This window comes from Asterias amurensis, chromosome 2 (genome assembly GCF_032118995.1).
Source record: "Asterias amurensis chromosome 2, ASM3211899v1".
NCBI classification, from domain to species: domain Eukaryota; kingdom Metazoa; phylum Echinodermata; class Asteroidea; order Forcipulatida; family Asteriidae; genus Asterias; species Asterias amurensis.
Genome location: NC_092649.1, coordinates 5,847,706 through 5,856,191, shown reverse-complemented (window position 1 = coordinate 5,856,191; position 8,486 = coordinate 5,847,706).

The following is an 8,486-nucleotide window of genomic DNA, read 5'->3' as shown; positions in this document are numbered from 1 at the left end:
AGTATAGACATGGAGATCGTGCACTTAGAGCCTAGCTGCAAACAAACTAGGATGTTAATATTTACACCATGTGTTTTGTCATATTATATAGATACCAAAAAGAAAATCAAATTTAAAATCATAGGTGTTAAAAATAACACCAATGTAATCTTTAAACAGAAATTGGTGTTATTTCAACACCGTTATGGTGTTACTTTTACTCTTTTGTTGGTGTGGTATCTATATGGATGTGACAACATCCTTGGTGTTAATTTAACACCATAGTTTTTGCGGTGCATGGTTGTTGCAGTCACTTACACAGTATCAGACTATTAGACCATGGGATGGGTATTGAAAAGGGGCCTATTTTGGGGGTTCCGTGGTCCCCATCTCCGGACCGCATGAAATTTGACGCACAAGGGTTTTCAATGGTACTGATTCCGAATTTGGTTGTTGCTAAGCTCTAAAACTGCACAGTTCGTGAACAGACCAATTTTTGGGTCATTTTAGGTCAAAAACAGTATTTTTTGACAACGTCTGTATACACTGGGACTATTGACCAATCGTTCACGGCAGTACAAGAACCTTTTCACAGTGTTTAATAGGAACAATGTAAATTTTCCCCTTTTCTGTCGGATTACATGCAAAGGCCTACAACAAAAACCCATGATTTTTATTCATTGAACATCAAGTACAATGCCATTTGTTTTTCGTTGCTACGACGTGCGTGTTTTAAATGTTTATTATCACACGCGCGGCCGAGTTATGGGACGCAGCACGCACTATTTTGTTCGTATTTCCACTCGCGCTTGTGAGATAACTTACAATTTTGTCGAACGAGCCTGTAAATCGGCATCCTTTTATTCAGGGGTTTGAAGAATTACACTGTATGTTATAACGGTACAGTGTGGGAACGAAACACGATAATGCTTCGAATGAAGTCACCCACATCGCAGGCTTCCGAGGATTTCTAGATCACTATTTGTCGCCGTAATTGTTTCTTTTCGCGATACGGTGCAGGATTTTCGCTAAGCAACAGCAAGTAATGGATTTCTGTATGTTATTTCATACCTACACACAAAAATCGCGTGGTCCAAAAGTGGGGACTACGGTTTTGAACAATTCTAGCGATCATCCCATGGTCTAAATCATAGTCTGTTTTGTTCATGGTATAACAATTTCTCTTCAGACAAAAACAGTGACCCCCTTTATACCAGCTGTGTATTGTGAGAGTTGCGACTTAGGTCTTTTTCGAATCAACGGCGTCGGTTCCAGATTTTGGCTCAGGCTAGCTTGAGCCAAAACACATCAAGTGAAGCAGACATTCTAATACAAGGATTGAGATTATTCCACTATAGTTTTTGAGCAGCGTACACAGTACATGATCACCTATAGATCATGTAAACTTTGTTTACATAAGTGAGACCTTTTTCATTCTTTGGCTAGTCTGGCAGACAAGATACTGGACTGGTCATGGAAAAGTTGTAAGTTTGTGTCATAGCTTCCACATAAAACCAAGAGTTATGAAAGTAAAAGCTGGAGAAGTTTTGAGATCTACCCCCTTTCACCATCAAAAGTTAAAATTGGGCAATGCAATCTCCATAAAATATAAGATTTTATGTTTTCTTACATTAGGCTGTGTACACATCGTGCCTGCAGGAAGTCCTGTGTGATGTCACAGGTCACATCGTCTATAGGGTATGACTTTCTTGACGGGTTGGACAACATGTATGGACTTGCGAACTACCGGTATAAGTTGTTTGAGGGAGGTTGTGAGCTCTTGAACGTACATTGGTGCCAGCTAAACCATGAATGACTTTATTACAAGTAGATATTACTTCAATTCAATTCAATTCAATTCAACGAACATTTATTTCCACAAAGGGTAATCACTAAATAAGAAAACAAAACAATAGATACAATAAAACTAATACGTGGAGGCATTACCCAGGAAGCCGAAGCTTAGAAACGGAATGCCTTAAACAAACAAGAATAGACTTAAGTAAACAATAAAGAACAAGCAAAAAAAAAAAGACAAAAGACAAAACAAAACAAAACAATGAAACAAAACCAGACAAACAAACGGAGTGGACATAAACTGTAGTAGAAATCAGACTGACTTATGCAACATTACGACACGGTTAATAAAAGAGGTACCAAGCAAAATAAAGCACATTTAAACCAAGACAAAAAAACAAATGTACTTCCTGGAAGCCCCATTCAATGTTGGCCATGAAAGGCATCGTACATAAATATTGACATCAATTAGTCTTGACAAAATTATTACTATTATTATTACGACTTACGAGTGTCCCAAGTCGTGAATATTTACGCCAATCATTCTTTCCGTCAAAAGTTACGACTTCGTTACAAAACACATGAATTATTGTGCCTTAAGTCGTGAACATTGACGACAGAATTCACGTCTCATTCCCCCGAAACTGACGACCCTATCATGATGAATTCAAATAAATTATCACTTAACCTATGTACAAATTCCATTTGATATTGACTGCAGGGCTGGTGGACGTTTTTAAAACTTTCGCTTTTGCCCGAAAGACAAGGAAAAAATGGGTCACATGTGGTGCGTAAACGAAATTGTTACTTGAAAAGATGGTGTTAATAAATTATACAAATCCAAAGTTTGGTTCAAACTTTTTTCAAACGTTAAATTTGGTGTAATTTTGGTGAAATTTGAGACCTGATCGACTTCCTCGATGTGATTGACTGTTCAGGTGCCATCATTGTGTTCCAGTAGTCTGCTATGTTTGAAGGCCCCGTTGGTTTTAATGGTAAATCTATATGAGTTTGTGAATACATTGTAGTAGAGTCTTTTGAGAGCCCGGTGAAGTGGTAAACGCAATTTCATTCTCATCTTCAAGGATTGTGTGTAATCAGTACGTACCTTGAAACGACTTCTCGCTGCAGGCGTGTCCACGTCAACTTCCGAGTAGTAATTACGTCTGTAAGTTTGCTATCCAAAGCGCCCCCGGTGCCGAAAGGGCACAATGTCACTCTACTCACAGTTTCTCATTATAATTTAATTGATAGGGAAGGAGTTCCACACGTCCGGCTTTCTCCGAAAGCCACGTCCATGAAAGTGTTATGCTCTATGGAAGTGTTACAGCGCTTTAAAGGCAGTGGACACTATTGGTAATTGTCAAAGACTAGCCTTCACAGTTAGTGTATCTCAACATATGCATAAAATAACGAACCTGTGAAAATTTGAGCTCAATCGGTCATCGAAGTTGCGGGATAATAATGAAAGAAAAAAAACTTGTCACACGAAGTTGTGTGCGTTTAGATGGTTGATTTCGAGACCTCAAGTTCTAAATCTGAGGTCTCGAAATCAAATTCGTGGAAAATTACTTCTTTCTCGAAAACTATGGCACTTCAGAGGGAGCCTTTTCTCACAATGTTTTATACCATCAACCTCTCCCCATTACTCATTACCAAGTGAGGTTTTTTGCTGATAACTATTTTGATTAATTACCAATAGTGTCCACTGCCTTTAAAGGAACACGTTGCCTTGGATCGGACGAGTTGGTCTATAAAAAGCGTTTGTAACCGTTTAAAAAAAAATGCATATGGTTGGAAAGATGTTTTAAAAGTAGAATACAATGATCCACACTAGTTTGCCTCGAAATTGCGTGGTTTTCCTTTTACTGTGCGAACTCACACAGTCGGCCATTTATGGGGGTCAAAAATTTGACTCCCATAAATGGCCGACCGTGTTAGTCGACAAGCTAAAAGGAAAACCGTACAATTTCGAGGCATGTTTGTGTGGATCATTGTATTCTACTTTTACATTATCTTTCTACCCACATGCATTTTATAACAAACGGTTACAAACGCTTTTCAAAGACCAACTCGACCGATCCAAGGCAACGTGTTCCTTTAAGTCAATGATGAACATTACGCGTCTGGGCCACTGTGTGAATATCACAATGGTTGCTCTGTTCGAGCAAGGATCACAGCGAGAGCGCTCTTTACACCTCACTTCGCCACTCAGGATCTTGTTGCATCCGAGTGCTATCCACATATTTCCCAGACTCTGGTCAGCTCATCCGATCGAATTCTGCAATTGTAGTCTAGACCAGATTTCTAAAAAAGGGCTCTAGTTAAGGAAGTGAGCGGCATTTTTGAGTCAAAGTTGGTTACATACCTGATTAATCTAATTTGGGGTGCTGAATCCGAAAATGGTGGATACCAAGGCTAATTTTTAGTCCTTCACCCTGAAAAATCAAATTTAAAACAATACAGAAAACCTAGCACACGACGGACTTCTCACGTGAAAAATAGTCAGGTTCTGCTGTGGTTCCATATTGATGTTGTCCGGATACCATACAGGGCAGGTACCCGGGTGCAGGTCAGGTATCCGTAACAAACTTTTGATTGTACTGGATAGATCCTGCATCAAAGTGCACTTTCAGAGGGACCAACAGGTGCTTTCAATGTCAATTTGAAAGTATTTGAGTTAGTGTTTTTTCTAATAAAGAGTTATTTATTATTTGAACATAATTTCTCTGTTGTTAAAAGCACAAACCGTTGATTCTTTTCTCTTATAATGTAGGCCTACAGTACTTAAACAGGTAGGCCTAGGTGTAGTCTAGACTCAACAATGATACAGAAAATTGTATTGTATATCAACTTTCAGTGCTCCCTGTTTTTGAATAGGTTAGCTTTTAGTGTTCACACTCATGGCTTGAAATTATCTTACCTGTCAAAAAATTTGATTTCATAGGATTTTAAAGTAACTCGTTTTTTAATTACAATTCTCCCCCGTTTTAGAAAGTATTCTCCACAGTTGACGAATCAATCTAACTGTTGTAGGCTGACAATTGAAAAAATAAATTCCAGTTTGTTTGTTTGTTTGTTTGTTGGCAGTATAACGCATTGTTAGTCGTGTTTGTACACACACGGACAAATTTCACACAAGAAGACGATAGTAAGATTCCGAAACAAAGGACAACAAAATATGTATCCCCTCCATTGATAAAACAATCCACCCCTCTCTTTTCAGCTTGGTGTGAGAAACAAGAAAAAAACAAATGTCTCTTTATTTATTATTACCGCTCAATCCACAAGTATAGACTCCTATTTATTTGTGTATGTCAGCTAGGACGGTTCCCAGCAATGAATCATTCATGAAAGGTGTGTGTATCTTCGATATTAGCAATCATAGTTTGGAGTACAAACTGAGGCAAATTGTTTTGCTAAACAAAAAAGTGGACTTCTTTGCAATGTGATAGTATATGATTTTTGATTAAGATGACTCTGTACATAAGTGGATGCTGGAAAGAATGACATACACTGAAAAGAAGATGCCTCCTTGCACCAAGCTGTTGTATGTGTTTCAGTGTTGTTTCAGTACTACAAGGATACCTTCTCCGGTATACTTCCATCATAACAACATAAAATCAGGTTAATTTTAGGAAAAACACTATTGGATTTTGGGAAATATCAGCTTGAATGGAATGCTTTGATGCGTCGATTCCATAGAGGCATTTTTGTAATGTCATGTAACTGTATCTCCCCAAAGGAAATTTACATGTTTAAATTTATATGTTTGCTTATCAGTTTTCTGAATGATAGTCCATCTGCATGATGATTTGTGTTTTTTCGCAAGTCATTATTCAATCGAATGTGTTGTGTACTATTAAAGGGACACACCGGCTCACCGTTTACGCAATTTAGGGGTGTAGAATCATAAATAATGTTTTTATGGATGGTTGCTGTAAAAAAAATCATCAAAATGTCACGTATTTAGCGAACAATGAAGAAAAAAAAAAAGCGGCCATATAACAAGCTTCCGTTACACGGACTCTTTGAATGTGAATCTTACGTTAGATTTTTCACCATTATTTAAATTTTGTAGCGATAATTTGAATACATGATCTTTTTCGTCAATTATTCGTAAATAGTTTTGTAAAAAAAATATTTAAATTTGGTTAAGTAAGTTACTTTTAGACGGCTGAAAGTAAAACTAGCCCGGAAGGTCACGTGATTGTTTGTACCACTTTTTGGTTAGAACAATCACGCGACCTGCGTTTTTGTCTTAAAATGCTCAAAAACGGCTAAATTTGATGATTTTTTGTAAGGACTGTTCTTCTTCATTCCTGGAAGACCGTTGAAGTCATATCTTAGTCTATTTTGTAGCCCAAATAGCCCAATTCGGCCGGTGTGTCCCTTTAATTCTGTATTTTCTTTCATAGAAATGTCTCTGTAAGGACAGGGATGGGAGCCCAAATACTACAAAACATTTGTTTATAATTTATATACATTGGGTTATTTATTGGACATAATATTAAGTGACATCCAACTGAAACACTTCAAAATGTTGCTTGATTTTCGCACTCTAAGTATCTTGAACTATTCTGACAAAAAAAGCTGACATACAAAAACAAAGTAGGAGTCTATACTTGTGGATTGAGCGGTAATAATGAATAAAGAGATTTTTTTCCCTTGTTCTTCACACCCAGCTGAAAAGAGAGGGGAGGATTGTTTTATCAATGGAGGGGATACATATTTTGTTGTCCTTTGTTTCTGAATCTTACTATCGTTTTCTTGTGTGAAATTTGTCCGTGTGTACAAACACGACTAACAATGCGTTATACTGCCAACAAACAAACAAACTGGATTTTTTTGCAGTTGTTAGCCTACAACAGTTAGATTGGTTCGTAAACTGTGGAGAATACTTTTTAAAACGAGGGAGAATTGTAATCGAAATTTTGTTTTGACTGGTATGATAATTTCAAGCCATGAAGTATCATTGTTGAGTCTAGACTACACCTGGTAGGCCTACCTGTTTAAATAGTGTAGTCCTACATTATAAGAGAATATAATCAACGGTTTGTGCTTTTAACAACGGAGGAATTATGTTCAAATAATAAATAACTCTTTATTAGAAAAAACACTAACTCAAATATTTTCAAATTGACATTGAAAGCACCTGTTGGTCCCTCTGAAAGTGCAATTTGATTGCAGGATCTATCCAGTACACTCAAAAGTTTGTTACGGATACCTGACCTGCACCCAGGTACCTGACAACATCATGGAACCACAGCAGACCCTGACTATTTTTGACGTGAGAAGTCCGTCGTCTGCTAGGTTTTCTGTATTGTTTTAAATTTGGGGTTTTTTCAGGGACAAGGACTAAAAATTAGCCTTGGTATCCACCATTTTCGGATTCAGCACCCCAAATTAGTTAAATCAGGTATGTTACCAACTTTTACTCAAAAATGCCGCTCGAAGTTTTTTTTTTTTAAATCTGGTCTAGACTTTTGTGCCATTTTAACTTCTCTGCCAACCTTTTTAAAAGCTCTGATGCATGAAGATAGTGTAGCTACAGCTCAAATTTCTTAATTGGTCTCTGCTGAATCCGTTTACATTTTCATAACAACTATGTGCAATTCCACAATTTACTTTTAACTTATACTATATATCAAGGGGTTATATATTAATATGTAAATGTATTTATTTGTTTATTAATTTGTTTACTTATGTTTGTATTTTTTTTTATTAATTTATTTGTTTATTTACTCATTAAATTATTTATTTACATATTTTTTATGGATTTTTTATTTTCTCTTTATAGATTTGGTCACTTAAATTTAATTGCCATTCTACTTGGATATTCTTTAACATTATTTAAGTGATTAGGAATTTTTCTGTTTTTGTTTGTTGTTAATTTGTTTTTTACACTGTGCAAAGTTTCTCAGATTTTACACTCCTAAAACTGGTTCTTATCTCACATAGTCCGTGCTTTATATTATGTTTTTTTTTACCAACTTAAACTTAGGCCAGACCAGCTGACACCTAAATGAAACCATTAAAACTTACTACAAACAACTCAAGGATCTGAAAATATTACTCTTTACACTAAAAAGTAAAAATTACAATTACAAACAAACCCCATAACACAATATCGGGCACACTTTGTATGCCCTTTGGGGCTCTCAAATCTGTCCATAGAATATTATGTGGAAAGTATACTAACAATTATAATTATTATGAGCTTGATGCTTTTTCTTCTCACATTTAGTGGGGTGGCGATGTAAAGCCCGGTTCATACTTCCTGCGAATGCGAATGCGAAGCGAATCTTGACGTAACAAATTCGCAACGAACAAGTCGCAGTTGCCCTTAGTTGCCCTTTGCTCTACTCCCTTGCGAATATCGCTGCGAAAGGAGGGAGTGACGTCAAATTCCCTTCGCATTCGCATTCGCATGAAGTATGAACCGGGCTTAATGCTGCATGCTTCAGCACAACGCAGTGACCCAATCCGTTAGCCACTAATTCAGCAACTAAGTGCAAAGACGGTTGACCAATAAGCTTCTTTTGAGGCGTGGTCTGTCTGTGATTCGGTCAGTACTTATAAAGAACGTGCTGTTGCTCGTCTACGATAATATCAAATAACGGTACTGCTCTGTACGAAATACAATTTGTTTACTCTTCTAGCAGTTTCCTATTCACTTAGAAACGGGCATAACTATTTCACGTTTTTTA